At 40.6% G+C, this 22739-nt stretch overlaps 1 protein-coding gene across 2 annotated transcripts in view; it reads right to left on the minus strand.

Annotated features, from left to right (window-relative positions):
* The window catches only part of BABAM2 (BRISC and BRCA1 A complex member 2), a 437376-nt gene that overhangs the window by 179101 nt on the left and 235536 nt on the right, over window positions 1-22739 (minus strand). The window lies entirely within an intron of this gene.

Genomic DNA, 22739 nt, shown 5'->3' on the forward strand with positions numbered 1-22739 from the left:
ATTAAAGCATTACCAACAGTCTAAAGTTCCCTTTGATCTGTACCCTCAGTCCTGTTAGAGTCAAACTGCCTAGTCTCAAACCACAGTCCCACCACTTGCTAGGCAGGTGACTCAGCAAGGTTCTGACCCTCTCTGAATTCCAGTTTCATCATCTAGAAGATGGGGACAACAGTAGCAGCCAACTTTATAGGGATGTTGTAAAGACCGAATGAGTTAATGGGTATAGCATACTAAAAACTTGTGACATAAGTACTCATTAAGCGTCAGCTATCATTAGTATTCAGGACACACACACATCCACATACACACACTTACTTGTAGAGAACATACACTATGATTTTCATGTTTAGCTTTTTTTTAACATAAAAATGTACGATTCTGCTCATCTTTCTGAAATTTGCTCTTTTTTTTCAACTCAGATAACTTTCCATGTGAGTACATAGAAATCTACCTAGTTCTTTACTGCTTCATTCTATGCCGAAGTATTTTAAGTCATTTCCCTACTGTTGACCATTTCAGCTGTTTCTATCGTTTGGACCCTTAATGTTAAATTCTCCACTGAGCGAGAACAACAGGGCCAAGTTTATCTGCACCCTTAAGAAAGAGTGTGCAAAAAGCAAATGAACAGTCACTAACAGAGTAGAAATAACAAAAGCCAATCACCATAACAAATGATACCTACCAACAAATATTTTGAAGGGTTTCCTTATTATATGAACAGAAAAATCTAAGATTAAAAAATAATAATATACTCTACCATTTGTTTTTTTCCCAAAGAATCCTACATGATAGTATAATAAATAAATCCTCAAAAGCTTTCAAAATAATTTTCTTTGGCTTTAGCACACATATTACACTGGTCATGTCAAACTCTGACACAATTGAAGTTAGGAAAAAAGCACTAGGTGAGACGAGGAAATGGAAACGTGGAAGTATTATCGCCATTTTGTTATAAACTTTTCTCAGAGAAACACGGCTATAAAAAATGTGTTCCAGGATGAAAACTTGGCACAAAACAACCCAATCTTACATCATCCTTTTTAAAGATTGGGGTGGAGTAGGGAAAGGAAGGATTAAAAAGTGGGAGGGGAAAGCTCTTTTCATGTAGGAAAGAAAAGGATTGTTGGTAAAATAAACTTTCCACTGATGTACAACTTCTTTAAATGAATGGTTTGGTTTAGCTGAAATTTAGCAAGGGAACAGATTTTAGTCTTTTTCAGGAATAGGGAGGCGCCTTCAAGGTGGCGGAGGAAAAAAACATGGAGATCACCTTCCTCCCCACAAATACATCAAAACTACATCTACATGTGGAACAACTCCTACAGAACACCTACAGAACGCTGGCAGAAGACCTCAGACTTCCCAAAAGCCAAGTGGCTGACAGGGTCTTGGTGCTCTGGCCAGGTGTCAGGCTTGAGCCTCTGAGGTGGGAGAGCCGAGTTCAGGACATTGGACGAGCAGAGACCTCCCAGCCCCAAGTAATATGAAATGGGGAAAGCTCTCCCAGAGATCTCAATCTCAAAGCTAAGAACCAGCTCCACTCAATGACCAGCAAGCTACAGTGCTGGACACCCTATGCCAAACAACTAGCAAGACAGGAACACAATCCCACTGATTAGCAGACAGTCTGCCTAAAATCATAATAAGGTCACAGACACCCCAAAACATACCACCGGACGTGTTCCTGCCCACCAGAAAGACAAGATCTAGCTTCTTCAACCAGAACACAGGCACCAGTCCCCTCCACCAGGAAGCCTACACAACCCACTGAACCAACCTTATCCACTGGGAGCAGACACCAAAAACAATGGGAACTATGAACCTACAGCCTGTGAAAAGGAGACCCCAAACACAGTCACTTAAGCAAAATGAGAAGACAGAGAAATATGCAGCGGATGAAGGAGCAAGGTAAAAACCCACCAGACCAAAAAAGGAAGAGGAAATAGGCAGTCTACCTGAAAAAGAATTCAGAGTAATGATACTAAAGATGATCCATACAGTGGAGAAAAGAGAGCCTCTTCAATAAGTGGTGCTGGGAAAACTGGACAGCTACATGTAAAAGAATGAAATTAGAACACTCCCTAAAACCATACACAAAAATAAACTCAAAATGGATTAGAAACCTAAATGTAAGGTCAGACACCATCAAACTCTTAGAGGAAAACACAGGCAGAACACTCCATGACATAAATCACAGCAAGATCCTTTTTGACCCACCTCCTAGAGAAATGGAAATAAAGACAAAAATAAACAAATGGGACCTAATGAAACTTAAAAGCTTTTGCACAGCAAAGGAAACCATAAACAAGGAGAAAAGACAACCCTCAGAATGGGAGAAAATATGTGCAAATGAAGCAACTGACAGAGGATTAATGTCCAAAACATACAAGCAACTCATGCAGCTCAATATCAAAAAAACCAAACAACCCAATCGAAAAATAGGCAGAAGACATAAACAGACATTTCTCCAAAGAAGATATTCAGATTGCCAACAAACACATGAAAGAATGCTCAACATCATTAATCATTAGAGAAATGTGAATCAAAACTACAATGAGATATCATCTCACACCAGTCAGAATGGCCATCATCAAGAAATCTAGAAACAATAAATGCTGGAGAGGGTGTGGAGAAAAGGGAACCTTCTTGCACTGTTGTTGGGAATGTAAATTGACACAGCTACTATGGAGAACAGTACGGAGGTTCCTTAAAAAACTAAAAATAGAACTACCATACGACCCAGCAATCCCACTACTGGGCATATACCCTGAGAAAACCATAATTCAAAGAGTCATGTACCACAATGTCCATTGCAGCTCTCTTTACAATAGCCAGGACATGGAAGCAACCTAAGTGTCCACTGACAGATGTATGGATAAAGAAGATGTGGCACATACATACAATGGAATATTACTCAGCCATAAAAAGAAATGAAATTGAGTTATTTGTAGTGAGGTGGATGGACCTACAGTCTGTCCTACAGATTGAAGTAAGTCAGAAAGAGAAGAACAAATACTGTATGCTAACACATATATATGGAATCTAGAAAAAAAATGGTTCTGAAGAACCTAGGGGCAGGACAGGAATAAAAACACAGAAGTAGTGAATGGACTTGAGGACACGGGGAAGAGGAAGGATAAGCTGGGATGAAGTGAGAGAGTGGCATGGACATATATACACTACCCAATGTAAAACAGATAGCTAGTGGGAAGCAGCCACATAACATAGGGAGATCAGCTCGGTGCTTTGTGACCACCTAGAGGTGTGGGATAGGGAGGATGGGAGGGAGACGCAAGAGGGAGGAGGTATGGGGATATATGTATATGTATAGCTGATTCACTTTGTTATAAAGCAGAAAGTAACTCACCACTGTAAAGCAATTATACTCCAATAAAACTGTTAAAAAAAAAAAGAATGACCTCTATTTTGTTGAAGCCCTCTCTAAAAGATAATGTTCACAGAGAAGATGTCCATTTCCTGTTACAGTCCTATTTACAATATTATGTTAACTCATCATTTGTTTTGTTTAAAACTAAAGGCTTCTCCCTTCATTAAAGTCATTAGTGCTGCTAGTGAAAGAGAGCATGTCTGAATTTTAATAAGTCCAGAAAAAATCCAATAAAATTATTAGCCCTGTGTTATGAGATTCAAAATCAGACATACCAGGATCAAATCACATGCTCTTTAATAAAAGGTCACAAAGTAAAACCTGAAACATGGTGTTAGACCTTTCTTCCAACAACAGTATAAGGGGTTCCACTTTATATATAAATTTTATACACTAAGAACCTTAGTCATTACCTACTCACGCCAAACACTTGTAATCAAGAACCATGCCATTACTTTTTGGTACTAAATAATTACCCTTTGAAATCATGTTGTGGATATAACAAACCATACACATTTTCAGGGAGAAGACGAGATAGAATGACTTTATTTTTAAAACCCAACTGACTTATCCCCCTATCGACATCCACACTCTGCTCTGTAAACTAAGTAAAAGATATATTAATGTAATAGACCAATTCACAGATCATGGAGATAGAAACATATTGAGAAACATGAGAACCAGTGGAACGTCTGAGAGCGAGAAGCACTGGGACAGAAGTGCTATGAACCACATGAGCTTCATGGAGGTCAAGGCCCAAACACAAGAAGAAAGCTCCCAAGTGTCAGGGCTCAGTACTCTGGATCCTTGCTCCTGGAGTACCTCTGTCCCTACCGTGAGCTAAATTAAGAAACCTAGATGTTTGTGTTGGGCAGAGAGGAGTGCAAGTGGCAGGGTCTTCATGAATCAGTCATTCCACTGTGAGCCAAAATAATAAGGTTAAAAGGTGTGTCCTAACATAGTGATTATGTTAGCTATTTTGAGAGCAAGAAAGCAGTTAAAGTGTGCCCTTACTGAAGCAAATATCAATCAACAAGAACAACAGAATTCTTAGAAAAATGGTCATTCATTATATACCCCTTATAGCAAACGTTCCCAATCTGTTGTCCTCATGACACTACAGGGCCTTAGACTTACAGGTTTACTAATTTATTGGACACCAAGCATCTGAGGACCAAATAAATGCTGTGTGTGTGTGTGTGTGTGTGTGTGTGTGTATGAGAGAGAGATATCACATACATAAAAATATGTATGTGTATATACATATATGTATACACACACCTACATGCATATATATACATATATATCCACAAATATACAGCATATACAAGTGTATATATGTATCCATTGTTCAAATATATATACAACCTGTTGTGATTTAAAAAATATAAGTTCATTTAAAAGGCATTTAATTCATCACTTATTAACATGAAATGCTAAAAGTATTACTTCTATCTGCATAGGTCTGTGAAATGTTTTTTTAGTTTATCTTCTACTCACAGTAAAGTTCAGTCTTTGTGATGCACGGTTCTATGAGTTTTGACAGATGCATAGAGTTGTATATCCACCACCACAATCATGACACAGAACAATTCCATCATCCTAAAAAATTCTCCTGTGCTGACTCCTTGTAGTCAAGCCTTCCTTCCACCCTCATGTAAAAGGTTTTGACATTAAAGATCATTCTTCACACTTGGAAGGAATGGGGATAAGTGCCTCATAGCACTGGTGACCATCTTTTTCATAACTTCATTTTTTACACACTAGTTTCTACTTCCACCCAGTTATTGACAAAAAGGATTAAAAAGGAAGTTAACTGAAACAACAAGTTAGGAAGAAATAGACTTGGAGGAGTTCAGACTTCAAGACGGTATGAAGAAAAAAATGCTAGAACTTGAGGATATACTAGATTAGGTAGTTTAAAAAAAAAAGGAATACGCCTGGGAGATATGGGGAAAAGCAACAAGTTGGATAAAGCTGGTGAGTGATCATTTATGAGGGAAGGGGATGAACTTGGCTTTTAAGCAAGAGAATGATGAGAACAGATTTGTTCTCGGAAGTCCACTCCGCCTGCAGCGTGGCAACTAGATGGAAACGGGGAAGGAGTGGGTGCAGGAGACCACTTAGAACAGTATTCCAATAGTCTGATGGAGAGATGACAATGGCTCAGCTAAGTTATCTGAAAGGATAGAGGTTTACTAAAAAACACAAGAAGTAAAGAAAAACAGGAGAGTTTCCACAGCTGCACAGCAGAATATCAGTGGAATATCATTCAGAGCACATCTACAATCATAGTCGACCCTGTGGAAACTAGAACAATCAAGACACAAGGCAGAAGAACATCTTGGCAATATGGCCACCTAGATAACCTAAAGAGTCCCCTTGCTACAACACACCTAAAAATGTTGGATAAAAAGTTTTAAACAGGGCTTCCCTGGTGGCGCAGTGGTTGAGAGTCCGCCTGCCAATGCAGGGAACACGGGTTCATGCCCCGGTCCGGGAAGATCCCACATGCCACGGAGCGGCTGGGCCCGTGAGTCATGGCCGCTGAGCCTGCGCGTCCGGAGCCTGTGCTCCGCAACGGGAGAGGCCACAACAGTGAGAGGCCTGCGTACCGCAAAAAAAAAAAAAAAAAAAAAAAAAAAGTTGTAAACAAATACAGCTACACTTATAAAACAAATTAAGGAGAATCCCCAGAAGTACCTGTCCCTGGTTGCATCGCCTGTGGTTCACGTGTCTGGGACATGTGGTCCACAGGGGCTGGGAGCATGGGGGCTGCTGAGCTCCTCACACAGGACAATGTAGCAGGCAGTTTTCTCGTCTGTTCAGTAAAGAGATACTAAGAGTGTTTAAGCAAGGCAGTGACATGGATGGAGTTCTGCTTTTGAAAGATTAATCTGCAAAGAGTTAGGAACATAGAGGCTTGAAACAGGGCTGGGGGGAAGGGTGAGGAGATAAATGTGAGAGACATCATCGAGGCAACATCAAGTGGCAGTTGTTTAGATACAGGAAACAATGGCGGGAGGAAGGTCAAAAATAGGATGCCTAGGTTTCATGGCTGTGGTCAGTAGAAGGACAGTTAAGTCATTAATGAAAATAAGAACATAGGAGAAGAGTAGATTTTGAGGAAGGGGAGATGGGCAATGTTAGATGATAATTTGCACTTTAGATGTTAAATTTGAAGCTTCCATGATTGTTTCAGCATGAGATAGTATAGAAGGCAATTAACAATGAAGAAATGAAATCTAGAACAAGGATCCTTAAATGAAGTTTATGAATTGGCTTCAGGGGCAGGTGTGTTACTTTCAGACCTTTATTTGAACTTTCTGTGTCTGTATATTTTGGGGGGGTAAAGTCCACGACTCTCCAAGATTGTCAACGAGGTTGGTGTCAATCTGCTATTCCTTTACACATAATGTGTCAATTTCAGATATTTTCCTCTTTGCTGTTCAGATGATGTATCTAGGTGTCAATTTCTTTTTATTTAGCCTGTTTGAGATTCCTTGTACTTCTTCTATTTGGTGCCTTCCATCAGTTCTGGAACATTCTAGACTATTTTCTCTTCCGCTTTCTTATTTCTCTGTTCCCGCCTATAACACAGCTTAATGTTTTCATGAACTACCCACTCTTTATCTCAGACCTTTCACTGAGGAATATTTTCCTACTTGTGAATAAATATAAATGAACACTGACTGCACGTACTGCATGTAATGATCAGTGCTCAGAGCTTCGCTGTTGAGATGTACTGTTAAATTGAAAATCATAAGGTTCTCGTCTTCATTACAGAAAAAAACTCTGCACAAAATCCTTGAGATGTTTAGTAGAAAGGTGCTAGGCCTCAGCTTTTAAATGAGGACACATTATATCTTACAGCTTTAAGCTAATCATTATGCTGTAGAGAGAACAGCATTTGAAAGAAACAAGACACAGAACTTCCCAAAGACACAAAATAAATCTAAGACAGAGCTTAAGGGTCCAACAAGTTTAAGAAACATGTACCAGTGAGATTTAAGGTATCACAGACTTATATACGTCTTCTTTCTAAATGTCTACTGTCTGCCTAAAAAGAAAGCTAGATAAAAACATTAATCTATCACTAACTTGGGCGGCTGGGGGGACAGGAGTTCTGAACCAGAATGTTTCCAAAAATATGGTATTTGGGGACTGATCGATTTTTTTCCCTGAACTAAATTCCATTCTGGTCTTTTTTATAATGTTTCCAAGTGCAGGCTGAGCTCTTGATCTTTTGGGAGGCACAGGCAAGACAAAAGGCCAAACTCACTAATGAAAACTTGCTGAGCTTACTCTTCAGAATTCCATTCTAAGTCACGAAGAACCCTTCTGGCCCTGCTCCCGGACTAGTAAAATGAACATCTCAAGTCCCTAGAGACTAAGATAGCTCACTCCAATAAAACCAAATACACATCTCTCCTGACAGCTGGTTGTCTTAGCATACTCTGGACTATATATTTATCAAAGAGAAAAAAAAAAACCACTCCAGGAGCACAATATTTATTATAGGATTATCCCAGTGACTCAAGCAAACATAAGTAAGGCTAAATTAAACCATGTTTACTATGATGTTCTATTACTTAAATCCTGACACAAAATCACCCCAAGAGATCTGGGGTCACATTTCTTGAGGCAGTTGATACAGCTTTAAAAATAAAAGGCAAGATTTACTTTTCTTTTAAATCTACCTGTGATTAGTTGCACAGTTTCTTTATTATTCTAAAAAATCTTCTGAGCATCTAAAATGAAAATTCCCCATCCTGTTAAGATGTTGCATTCAGTATCAGATTTAAATAAAATCACAAAATATTGAATTTGCTCATTGCTTTTAAAAAACTTATTTTATCTGATTTATCTGAATTTAATATCCATAATCTCATGAAATCTCACCCATAATTCTAAGTATTACTTTAACATTCAGTTCTCCCCACCCCCTTTCTCTAGGCCCTTTAGTCAAATTTCCACTTATCCCAGTCTTTGTGGATTACAGGCTATCCAAATGTTCCAAGTGACCATGTCTGTGGCCAGGCACACTGTGGGGGTAAAGGCAGGGAAAGAGAAGCTGGAAAGGCCACAGTAGGAGTAGATGACAGGTCACATGAGATCAGAAGCATATGTACCACTTCCAGGATTCAGCTGATAAGCCACTCCTACAAAATAAAGCTCCACCTCTCAGAAACAAGGCCAGGGTTCACAGGGAAACAAGCCTGCTGGCTAGCCACAAAGCACAGCAACAAGAAACAACAATGGAAACCACTTGCCTTTGCAGGCACAGCGATCCAACAGGTCCAAAGCTTTCTGCCCCACCAGGGAGTCCAATATGTGGCGACTGCGACTGAGATCACGTGGGACCCAAGGGCAGGGCCAGCTTGGCAGGAGGTGGGCTGTGGCTCACCAACCCTCAACTGTTGGAAAAAGAAGCCCGCCCTTATAGAGTTTATAGTCCAGGGAAACAGTATGATAATAGAGGCACAAACACAGGAGGGGAGACTGCAGTCATGCTGGAGAGGCAGGTGGTGGTGGGCAGAAAAGTTCCACAGAGAAGGTGGTGATGGAGAAGAATAAAGAGGACAGACCCTATAGGAGAGGAAAATAAATTCAATGTTCTAGTATAAGAAGCCGTCCAAGCAAAGATACAACAATGAAAAAAGTACAAAGGGTGTTCACAGGAAATCACACACAAAAAACCAGTTTGGCTGAACAACAGGAAATATATAGAAGCCAGATCAGGGTGGAAAGGCAAGCTGGGATTAAAACAGAGAATACTTTGGATGATGAGAGAGCTGTGCTTAATTCAGTTGGTGACAGGGAGGCACTGGTGGTGTGGAGCAAGGAAAGGACACTACATGACCGGAACTTACTTCAAGAAGACAGTGAGAGTTTTGTGCAAAATAAACTGAAATAGGAGGAAAAGTTACAAGGCCATCAGGAGACATGGCAATTGAAGGACTGAAGTGAAATGACAGGAGGAATGACAAAAATAGAGAGATTGTGGAGACAGGGTTTCTAGTATAAAACAGTGGGCTGGCTATTGCCCTTGAGATGCAGCACCTGGGCACCAAAGACCATGAGAGTGCTGTGAACAGAAAGAAGACCGTGAAGCAGAAAACACTCATCTACTGGAGGAATGATGAGTTTGGTTTCAGACACTTTGAATTTGAGGTGTCAACTGAACACACAAAAGGATGTATCTATCAAGTGGCTAGAAAAGCAGATCTGTAAACAGGGAGAAAAGCTGGGATTAGAAATAGGGATTTGAGGGTCATCCACAAAGAGGTGAGGCCATGAAAGAGGCATAAGGGTGGAATCACGGGAAACATAATTTATCATAAGTTAATGGGTTGGAAAAGGAAGTAAAGGCAGTGAAGGATGCTAGGAAGGGTCTAAGAATTCCAGGTTTTAGAGGGAAAAGGATGTATTATAAAACTCATGCTAGACTATTCACAACAGCCAAGACATGGAAACAACCTAAATGTTTATCGACAGATGAATGGATAAAGAAATTGTCGCACATATATACAATGGAATACTACTCAGCAAGAAAAAGGAATGAAATAAGGCCATTTGCGGCAACATGGATGGACTTAGAGATTATCCTACTAAGTGAAGTAAGTCAGAAGGAGAAAGACAAATACCATATGATATCACTTATATGTGGAATCTAGAATATGACACAAATGAACCTATCTACAAAACAAAAACAGACTTACGGACATAGAGAACAGACTTGTGGTTGCCAAGGGGGAGGGGGCTGGGGGAGGGATGGAGTGGGAGGTTGGGGGTTAGCAGATGTGAGCTTTTATATACAGAATGGATAAACAACAAGGACCTACTGTATAGCACAGGAAACTATATTCAATATCCTATGATAAACCATAATGGAAAATAATATAAAAAAAGAATGTATATATATGTATAACTCAGTCACTTTGCTGTACAGCAGAAATTAACAAAACATTGTAAATCAACTATACTTCAATTAAAAAAAAACTCATGCTAGGAATATTATCATGAAGATCAGATGGGATGCTAAATCTTAAAGCAATTTGAACATTCCAAAGCACAAAACAAATACATTTTTATTGTTACAGTATTACACATTTAATCTCTAGAAAAGCCACACTGCATTGGAAGTGCCACACTTCCAAAGTTTTCCAAAGTCCCCTCCTCACAAATTGATTGGAAATGTGATCTCCTCCTCTTCCCTTGAAGTCTTTCAGTAGTTAATGTCTTTTCTTAGGTGTTTATACAACTCAAGAAGCACTAACTGAACATCAACCATGAGTCAAACACTACAGTAGGCACTTTCATATATATCCCATCTTGGAGTGGATGAAACTGAAGCCTAAGATTTATCCCCCTTTACAGAAGATGAAATGAGGCTCAAAAAGGTTAAGTATCTTGAGCAAGACTGCCAGCTCGCAAGTGGAGGAACAGAGGGCTTCTAATGCCAAATCTAATCGTGCTTTTTCTACATGCAAGTTGGAACGTGTCATATTTGTTCCTACCTCCCTTACTGATTATAAGCAAACAAAGGGCATAAGCCATATCTCATTTTGAAGCATCTAGCAAAGGGCCTTACACTTGGTCACTTTTCACTGCCTTTTTTTGCCTGAAAGAATGAATGCATGGATATTTGCAGGCACACAGGCCTCACTAATGGTGTCTGTGGGCTGGTAAGCTTTGAGTATTTATTTCCAAGGCGGGGCTGGAACTCAACAACACAAAGTTCTAAAAACAAATTCTGTACTTGTGAAAGATGCCACCTGGTCCGCCTCAGGGGCTGAAGTCCTCTTTTTATGCACAGAGTGGGAACAGCACAGGGAGTGACGAGTTGGTTTTCTTCAAACTACTCCCACAAACCAGCTCAAGCCAAGGAAAGGGCCCACACCTTTTGGGGAAGAGAACTGTGCATTCTGTGCTGCCCATTTAACCTCTGGTGTCACCACCAGAACTGTCAGCAGTCTGGGGAGGAGGGGAAGGTAGAGCAGGTTTAGTGCCAGCTCTGCTGACGTTATCCTGTGATTCCAGCTTTTATGCCAGGAAAAAAAGGCAACTGGTTTGGAATCTAGTCCCCCCCCCGCCCCACACTCCTATTATTCAACCAAAATTTAATTTTCATAACTTACCACTAGCTTTTTTTGCATACTTTACCACTAACTTTTTAAAATTTAATGAACAGTCCTTTGTGTCTAATTCAACTGACTGGTTTTGGTTCCTTGGAAAACAAATGTATGGACCTTGAAATATGTGCATTTCATAAATGTCCCTTGTTGGAGAAGAACACAAAGTTCTCAGAAGCGTTTACTTTGCAAGCCATATACGCACACAGTGGGAGACCAGGAAACAACACGCATCTAAACACTATAAAGGCGGCCAGTCAGTCATGCTTTCCAGAGCTGCCAGAAACACCAGACAACAATTCCAGGACAGACTTCTGAAGTGAGACTGCATTGCAGAGCTTCATAAATTATAATACACTTGGGAGTTTTCTACCCAATGTCTCTGACAGATGTTCCCTTTTGTGGCAGTCTCTAATTTGGGGGCAGCTGGTATCCATGTCCCTAGAAATCTTTAGGGTACAGTAAATGATCCCTTTCCTTACACCTGATGACAAGACCCCAAAGTAGCCTTCTCCTATTTCTGAGACTAGTTAACGTGAGCACAGTACCCTTGCCTACTGCACAGACAAGCTGGGGCAGAGGTACATCAGCCAGACTAAAATGGGGTATCTCCCAAGCTCAAGATATCCTTCCATGCCCATGGAAAGTCTTTTCTTGACCATTTTTACCTAATGTGGATCAGGTTATTGGTCTCCTGGGCCTCCGCCTGTCAAATACACTGCATGGGACTTGGAACTTCCTAGAAAGAGCCACAGCAGAAGCCAAAAAGAGTACAAGCTTCGGCTAGGGCAAGCTTCTGGCATCAGCTTCGGGCGGGCCCACATGGGATGCTTTTCCCATGACTCCTGAAAGAACTCTCCAAGTCTGACTCTATAATCAATGCCTCGATAGTTAAGAGTTGACAGGATAGCATGAAACGCAGAAAACAAATGAGAGCTTAACACAGTATCAAAGATCGTACCAACTTCCCTTCACTCAGTTCCTATAACCTATCCTATGACCTTGGCCTTGACGAAATGACATTACTTCTTTTCTGTGCTCTGAACTCTGCAAGAGTTAACCAAAGATATTAATAACTTTAGCAACTATGTAAGTCCTTAGAAGGTCATACCACAATTTGGCCACTTTCCATTTTAACCTTTCTCTAAAACCTCATTTTTACAACCTCTACTGAAGGGCATACGAACTTTTGTTCGTTTTTCTTTGGTATTACAAACGCAGTTCTACTAAGTGAACTTGTATCAACCAGGAAAATTGTAAAGCTTCTCGGTGCAGCATCTTCACATTTTCTTGTGAGAATTACTTACTGACCTAGAATACTGACAATTATTTACTATTACTTGCTATCATTTACTGTGTACTGCATTCGTAAAAGCATTAAAGGAATGAAAAGACGTGTTCCTTGCCCTTGAATTGCTTCATAGTTAAAAGATGAAAAACAAAACACACAAAAGAAACGCACACCACTAACTAAATCTAGGGTGGGCAGAGTATAAGAGTGATATAAATTCAGTGTTACAAGAACTCAGGGGAAGGCTAGATTAACTGTGCTCAGGGAAAATGGGTGGTAGATGGCATTTGATTAAGGCCTTAGAAAATGTGTAATATTTCAATGCAAAGAGGGCATTAGAGAAGGGATTTTACATGGAGGTAACAGCTTTAGCAAAGGCATGGAGGCAAGAGAGTACATGTGAATTAAGAAAAGTTCAAGTGAAGGACAGGCTACAGAAGGGGAAATGACTGGAAACTGATCTGGAAAAGTAAGCTGTGGCCAGTTCGTAACATAAAAAGAGGGGGGTAAATGTAGAAAGTTAGATTTTAGAAATAGGAAATCGCTTTAAAAATATTCCCTTCACCAATAGTTCTTCCCTTCATGTCTTTGACTTCCAGAGTGAGAAATATTTTATTAGCAAGTTTACTTGCAAAGTAGGCGCAATCACTTCAAGGAAAATTAATGTGGATGCTGGCAACATCGCTTTTCTGAGCTGGCAAATTCTTGGCTGCAGCTTAACTGATACATTCTTATTACCCACATCTTGTGATGTTTTATTGATAACTCTTTTCTGTCATCACCAAAATACCTTCTTAATTTCACTCATTACGTATGTACTGAGTGGCTACTCCAGAACTAGTATTCACTCACTTGTTTACTCATCCTCTTCTTTTCTGCCCCAACTTGTCCTACTAACCACTAACCCACTCACTCAGTCTTCTCCTGTAAACTGTATCAGTGATAATAACATTAATAGCTACTACTTGCTATAGTGCCAGGCACTGCAGTTAATGCTTTATGAACAGTATTTAATAGAATGCTCAAAACAACACTAAGAAATAGGTATTATTACCCCTGTTTTACGGATGAGGAAACAAGTTCAAAGATGTTACCTATTTTGCCAGCTGCTAAGTGACAGAACCCAGGTTTAAACCAGATATGCTTAAGCCTGGAACCCTTGACTGTTACCACTTCACTGTACTGCCTTCAACACCCTTTGGCCTCTTACTGCTATGGGTCAGTATTTTCAGTTATAAATGAAAACATTCATTGAGTGCCTGTTACTGTAAGATCCTGTTCTAGGTGCTGTCATGTATATAAATAGAGGAGGAACGCCTGTGGGTTATTAATGCTCATAATCTTCCATATTTGAGGATAAACAGCCATGTCTTTTATCACTGTGTAAGACGGTATGTCCATGATTCATAAATTAAAGCAACTAAGGACAGAGGGGGTGAAAATAGCTTAGTACGTGAATGTGGATGGTGACCACAACTCAGACAGAAATCAGCCAACCCTGACTAAATGACTTACAGAGAATTTTAATAATAACATTTCAATTGGTCTGTAAAAACTCTCTCTGCTGATGAAAAATCTGTCCTGTCAGAAGTTCCCAACCAAACCTGCTTACAATCCATTTTCGATGAACCCCAACTTCCTTTGAAGTAGAATAAGCTAGTAAAGCATTTTAGCCAACAATAAGCACGTTGCGAGGCTAGTCCTTATAAGATTCATTACTGATGAATAAAGTTATTGAGCTAAAACACAAACGTGATATTAAACTACTTGTACCACAGGGCCTTCAAGATGGCAGAGGAGTAAGACATGGAGATCACCTTCCTCCCCACAAATAGATCAAAAATACATGTACATGTGGAACAGCTCCTACAGAACACCTACTGAACGCTGGCAGAAGACCTCAGTCCTCCCAAAAGGCAAGAAACTCCCCCACGTACCTGGGTAGGGCAAAAGAAAAACGAAAAATCAGAGACAAAAGCATAGGGACGGGACCTGCCCCTCTGGGAGGGAGCTGTGAAGGGGGAAAGGTTTCCACACACTAGGAAGGTCCTCCGTGGGAGGAGACTGTGGGTGGCGGAGGGGGGAGCATCGGAGCCACGGAGGAGAGCACAGCAACAGGGGTGCGGAGGGCAAAGCGGAGAGATTCCCGCACATAGGAGCGGTGCCAACCAGCACTCACCAGCCCGAGAGGCTTGTCTGCTCACCCGCTGGGGTGGGTGGGGACTGAGAGCTGAGGCTCGGGCTTCAGAGGTCAGATCCCAGGGAGAAGACTGGGGTTGGCGGTGTGAACATAGCCTGAAGGGGGCTGGTGCACCACAGCTAGTGGGAGGGAGTCCAGGAAAAAGTTTGGTACTACCTAACAGGCAAGAGACCATTGTTTCGGGGTGCGCGAGGAGAGAGGATTCCGAGCACAGCCTAAACGAGCTGCAGCGACGGGTGTGAGCCGTGACTATCAGCGTGGACACCAGAGACGGGCATGAAACGCTAAGGCTGCTGCTGCAGCCACCAAGAATCCTGTGTGCAAACACGGGTCACTATCCACACCTCCCCTCCTGGGATCCTGTGCAGCCTGCCACTGCCAGGGTCCTGTGATCTAGGGACAACTTCCCCAGGAGAACACACGGCATGCCTCAGGCTGGTGCAACGTCACATGGGCCTCTGCCGCCACATTCCCTACCCCTCCCTCCCCCCGGCCTGAGTGAGCCAGAGCCCCCTATTCAGCCGCCCCTTTAACCTCCTACTGTCTGGGTGAAGAACAGATGCCAGAGGGTGACCTACATACAGAGGCGGGGCCATATCCAAGGCTGAACCCCAGGAGCTGTGCAAACAAAGAAGAGAAAGGGAAATTTCTCCCAGCAGCCTCAGAAGCAGGGGATTAAATCTCCACAATCAGCTCGACGTACCCTGCAACTGTAGAATACCTGAATAGACAACAAATGATCCCAAAACTGAGGCGGTGAACTTTGGGAACAACTGTAGACTTGGGGTTTGCTGTGTGCAACTGACTAGTTTCTGATTTTTATGTTTATCTCAGTATAGTTCTTAGCACTTGTTATCATTGGTGGATTTGTTTATTGGTTTGGTTGCTCTCTTCCTTTTTTTTTTTCTTACTTAAAAAAATTTTTTTAATTAAAAAAATTTTATAATATTTCTTTTTTTTTTTTTAAGATTTTTCTTTTTAATTAATTTATTTATTTTGGGCTGTGTTGGGGCTTTGTTTCCGTGCGAGGGCTTTCTCTAGTTGCGGCAAGCGGGGACCACTCTTCATTGCGGTGCGCAGGCCTCTCACTGTGGCGGCCTCTCTTGTTGCGGAGCACAGGCTCCAGACGCGCAGGCTCAGTAGCTGTGGTGCACGGGCTTAGTTGCTCCGCAGCATGTGGGATCTTCCCAGGCCAGGGCTCGAACCCGTGTCCCCTGCATTGGCAGGCAGATTCTCAACCACTGCGCCACCAGGGAAGCCCCTATTTCTTTATTTTAATTATTTTATTTTATTTTATTTTATTTATTTACTTCTCTTTCTCTCTTTTTTTCCTCCCCTTTCTTCTCAGCCGTGTGGCTGACAGGGTCTCGGCACTCCGGCCGGGTGTCAGGCCTGAGACCCTGAGGTGGGAAAGCCGAGTTCAGGACATTGGACCACCAGAGACCTCCCGGCCCCATGTAATATCAGTCAGCGAGAACTCTCTCAGAGACCTCCGTCTCAACACTAAGAACCAGCTCCACTCAACGACCAGCAAGCTCCAGTGCTGGTCACCCCATGCCAAACAACTAGTAAGACAGGAATACAACCCCACCCATTAGAAGAGAGGTTGCCTAAAATCATAATAAGGTCACAGACACCCCAAAACACACTACCAGGCTCAGTCCTGCCCACCAGAAAGACAAGATCCAGCCTCATCCACCAGAACACAGGCACCAGTCCCCTCCACCAGGAAGCCTACACAACCCACTGAACCAACCTCACCCACTGGGGGCAGACACAAAAACAACGGGAACTTCGAACCTGCAGCCTGTGAAAAGAAGACCCTAAACACAGTAAGTTAAGCAAAATGAGAGACAGAGAAACACGCAGCAGATGAAGAAGCAAAGTAAACACCCACCAGACCAAACAAATGAAGAGGAAATAGGCAGTCTACCTGAAAAAATATTCAGAGTAATGATAGTAAAGATGATACAGAATCTTGGAAATAGAATGGAGAAATTACAAAAAACGTTTAACAAGGACCTAGAAGAACTAAAGAGCAAACAAACAATGATGAACAACAAAATAAATGAAATTAAAAATTCTCTAGAAGGAATCAACAGCAGAATAACTGAGGCAAAGAACGGATAAGTGACCAGGAGGATAAACTAGTGGAAATAACTACCACATAGCAGAATAAAGAAAATAGAATGAAAAGAATTCAGGACAGTCTCACAGACCTCTGGGACAACATTAAACGCACCAAGAGTCGAATTATAGGGGTCCCAGAAGAAGAAGAAGAGAAAAAGAGGGACTGAGAAAGTATATGAAGAGATTATAGTTGAAGACTTCCCTAATATGGGAAAGGAAATAGTCAATCAAGTACGGAAGCGCAGAGAGTCCCATACAGGATAAATCCAAGGAGAAACACGCCAAGATTCATATTAATCAAAATATCAAAAATTAAATGCAAAGAAAAAATATTAAAAGCAGCAAGGGAAAAGCAACAATTAACATACAAGGGAATCCCCATAAGGTTAACAGCTGATCTTTCAGCAGGAACTCTGCAAGCCAGAAGGGAGTAGCAGGACCTATTGAAAGTGATGAAAGGGAAAAACCTACTACCAAAATGACTCTACCCAGCAAGGATCTCATCCAGATTAGACAGAGAAATTAAAACCTTTACAGACAAGCAAAAGCGAAGAGAATTCAGCACCACCAGACCAGCTTTACAACAAATGCTAAAGGAACTTCTCTAGGCAGGAAACACAATAGAAGGAACAGACTTACAATAACAACCTCAAAACAATTAAGAAAATGGTAATAGGAATATACATATTGATAATTACCTTAAATGTAAATGGATTAAATGCTCCCACCAAAAGACACAGACTAGCTGAATGGATACAAAAACAAGACCCGTATATATGCTGTCCACAGGAGACCCACTTCAGACCTAGGGACACGTACAGACTAAAAGTGAGGGGATGGAAAACGATATTCCATGTAAATGGAAATCAAAAGAAAGCTGGAGTAGCAATTCTCATATCAGACTAAATAGACTTTAAAATAAAGACTATTACAAGAGACAAAGAAGGACACTACATAATGATGAAGGGATCAATCCAAGAAGAAGACATAAAAATTGTAAATATTTATACACACAACATAGGGGCACCTCAATACATAAGGCAAATGCTAATAGCCATAAAAGGGGAAATCGACAGTAACACAATAATAGTAGGGGATTTTAACACCCCACTTTCACCAATGGACTGATCATCCAAAATGAAAATAAATAAGGAAACACAAGCTTTAAATGATACATTAAACAATAGGAATTAATTGATATTGATAGGACATTCCATCCAAAAAAAACAGAATACACTTGCTTCTCAAGTGCTCATGGAACATTCACCAGGATAGACCATATCTTGGGTCACAAATCAAGCCTTGGTAAATTTAAGGAAATTGAAATTGTATCAAGTATCTTTTCCTACCACAACACTATGAGACTAAATATCAATTACAGGAAAAAAACTGTAAAAAATACAAACACATGGAGGCTAAACAATACACTATTAAATAACCAAGAGGTCACTTAAGAAATCAAAGAGCAAATCAAAAAATACCTAGAAACAAATGATGATGAAAACACAACGACCAAAACCTACTGGATGCAGCAAAAGCAGTTCTAAGAGGGAAGTGTATAGCAACACAATCCTACCTCAAGAAACAAGAAAAATCTCAAACAACCCAACCCTACAACTAAAGCAATTAGAGAAAGAAGAACAAAAAAACCCCAAAGTTAGCAGAAGGAAAGAAATCATAAAGATCGGATCAGAAATAAATGAAAAAGAAATGAAGGAAATGATAGCAAAGATCAGTAAAACTGAACGCTGGTTCTTTGAGAAGATAAACAAAATTGATAAAACATAAGCCAGACTCACCAAGAAAAAAAGGGAGAAGACTCATATCAACAGAATGAGAAGTGAAAAAGGAGAAGTAACAACTGACACTGCAGAAATACAAAGGATCATGAGCGATTACCACAAGCAACTATACGCCAATAAAACGGACAACTTGAAAGAAATGGACAAATTCTTAGAAAAGCACAATCTTCCAAGACTAAACCAGGAAGAAACAGAAAATATGAACTGACCAATCACAAGCACTGAAATTGACACTGTGATTAAAAATCTTCCAACCAACAAAAGCCCAGGGCCAGATGGCTTCACAGGCGAATTCTATCAAACATTTAGAGAAGAACTAACACCAAGCCTTCTCAAACTCTTCCAAAATATAGCAGACAGAGGAACAATCCCAAACTCATTCTACCTGGCCACCATCACCCTGATACCAAAACCAGACAAAATGTCACAGAAAAAGAAAACTACAGGCCAATATCATTGATGAACATAGATGCAAAAATCCTCAACAGTATACTAGCAAATGGAATCCAATAGCACATTAAAAGAATCATACACAATGATCAAGTGGGGTTTATCCCAGGAATGCAAGGATTCTTCAATATATGCAAATCAATCAATGGGATACACCATATTAACAAACTGAAGGATAAAAACCATAAGATAATCTCAATAGATGCAAAAAAAGCTTTCGAAAAAATTCAACACCCATTTATGATAAAAACCCTCCTGAAAGTAGGCATAGAGGGAACTTACCTCAACATAATAACGGCCATATATGACAAACTCACAGCCAACGTCGTTCTCAATGGTGAATAACTGAAACAATTTCCGCTAAGATCAGGAACAAGAAAAGGTTGCCCACTCTCACCACTATTATTCAACATAGTTTTGGAAGTTTTAGCCACAGTAATCAGAGAAGAAAAAGAAATAAAAGGAATCCAAATGAGAAAAGAAGAAGTAAAACTGTCACTGTTTGCAGATGACATGATACTCTACATAGAGAATCCTAAAGATGCTACCAGAAAACTACTAGAGCTAATCAATGCTTTTGGTAAAGTAGCAGGATCCATAATTAATGCACAGAAATCTCTTGCACTCCTATATACTAATGATGAAAAATCTGAAAGAGAAATTAAGGAAACACTCCCATTTACCACTGCAACAAAAAGAATAAAATACCTAGGAATAAACTTACCTAAGGAGACAAAAGACCTGTATGCAAAAAACTATAAGACACTGATGAAAGAAATGAAACATAATACAAACATATGGAGAGATATACCATGTTCTTGGACTGGAGGAATCAACACTGTGAAAAAGACTACACTACCCAAAGCAATCTACAGATTCAATGCAACCCCTATCAAACTACCAGTGGCATTTTTCAGAGAACTAGAACAAAAAATTGCAAGATTTGTATGGAAACACAAAAGACCCCAAATAGCCAAAGCAATCTTCAGAAAGAAAAACGGAGCTGGAGCAATCAGGCTCCCTGACCTCAGACTATACTACAAAGCTACAGTAGTCAAAACCGTATGGTATGGCACAAAAACAGAAACACAGATCAATGGAACAGGATAGAAAGCCCAGAGTTAAACCCACACACATATGGTCACCTTATCTTTGATAAAGGAGGTAAGAATCTACAATGGAGAAAAGACAGCCTCTTCAATAAGTGGTGCTGGGAAAACTGGACAGCTACATGAAAAGAATGAAATTAGAACAGTCTGTAACACCATACACAAAAATAAACTCAAAATGCATTAAAGACCCACATGTAAGGCCAGACACCATCAAACTCTTAGAAGAAAACATAGGCAGAACACTCTTTGACATAAATCACAGCACGATCCTTTTTGACCCACCTCCTAGAGAAATGGAAATAAAAACAAAAATAAACAAATGGACCTAATGAAGCTTCAAAGCTTTTGCACAGCAAAAGAAGCCATGAACAAGACGAAAACAAAACCCTCAGAATGGGAGAAAATATTTGCAAACGAAGCAACTGACAAAGGATTAATCTCCAAAATATACAAGCAGCTCATGCAGCTCAATATCAAAAAAACAAACAACCCAGTCCAAAAATGGGCAGAAGACCTAAATAGACATTTCTCCAAGGAAGATATACAGATTGCCAACAAACACATGAAAGGATGCTCAGCATCACTAATCATTAGGGAAATGCAAATCAAAACTACAGTGAGGTATCACCTCACACCGGTCAGAATGGCCAGCATCAAAAAATCTACAAACAATATGCTGGAGAGGGTGTGGAGAAGAGGGATCCCTCTTGCACTGTTGGTGGGAATGTAAATTGGTACAGCCACTATGGAGAACAGTATGGAGGTTCCTTAAAAAACTAAAAATAGGGCTTCCCTGGTGGCGCAGTGGTTGGGAGTCTGCCTGGCGATGCAGGGGACACGGGTTCGTGCCCCAGTCCGGGAAGATCCCACATGCCACGCAGCAGCTAGGCCCGTGAGCCATGGCTGCTGGGCCTGCGCGTCCGGAGCCTGTGCTCCGCAACGGGAAAGGCCACAACAGTGAGAGGCCCGCGTACCACAAAAAAAAACAAAACAAAGCAAAACAAAAAAAAACTCAAAATAGAACTACCATACGACCCAGCAATCCCAGTACTGGGCATATACCCTGAGAAAACCATAATTCAAAAAGAGTCATGTGCCACAATGTTCACTGCAGCTCTATTTACAGTAGCCAGGACATGGAAGCAACCTAAGTGTCCATCGACAGATGAATGAATAAAGAAGATGTGGCACATATATACAATGCAACATTACTCAGCCATAAAAAGAAACGAAATTGAGTTATTTGTAGTGAGGTGGATGGACCTAGGGTCTGTCATACAGAGTGAAGTAAGTCAGAAAGAGAAAAACAAATACTGTATGCTAACACATATATATGGAATCTAAAAAAAAAAAAAAAAAAAAAGGTTCTAAAGAACCTAGGAGCAGGACAGGAATAAAGATGCAGATGGAGAGAATGGACTTGAGGACACGGGGCGGGGGAAGGGTTAGCTGGGACGAAGTGAGAGAGTGGCATGGACTTATATACACTATCAGATGTAAAACAGATAGCTAGTGGGAAGCAGCCACATAGCACAGGGAGATCAGCTCGGTGCTTTGTGACCACTGAGAGGGGTGGGATAGGGAGGGTGGGAGGGAGACGCAAGAGGGAGGGGATATGGGGATATATGTATACATATTGCTGATTCACTTTGTTATACAGCAGAAACTAACACAACGTAATTCTAAATCAATTATACTCCAATAAAGATGTTAAAAAAATAAAATAAAATAAACTACTTGTACCATGTAGCCTGAATGTTGTGTAAAGTTATATAGAACTATTTCAACACAGAAAATAATTCGAACATGTCATCGTTTTAAGCTATCTGCTTATTCTATTCCTTCACTAATCTGAATAAGTTAATACTGTCAGGATACTGGTTACATTTTTGCAAACAACGGGAAGCATTACAAATACACAAGAAATTGTGTAGGATGTTGTTCAGCAGTCCTCTTTCGGGTAACCATACATACTCAGGGGCATTTGGAAGGAGTCACAATTGTGAATCCAGTCCACCAGGCACAGTATTCACATCACAGACTGCACAAGTAAGTCTCATCCAAAGATCACAGTGGCAAATACTAACTGCACTTACTCTGAAATCTAAACTCTGAAAATAATTCATTTTTAAGAAATCAAAAGTCAATAAAGTGAAGTCATTTTAAGGGTTTAAGAGTGGCAAAAGAAGTAACAAGCATGTTTGATTAACAAGGAGAAGCATCAGGCTACA

The sequence above is a fragment of the Mesoplodon bidens genome (assembly GCF_964165515.1).
Source record: "Mesoplodon bidens genome assembly, chromosome: 14".
NCBI classification, from domain to species: Eukaryota; Metazoa; Chordata; class Mammalia; order Artiodactyla; family Ziphiidae; genus Mesoplodon; species Mesoplodon bidens.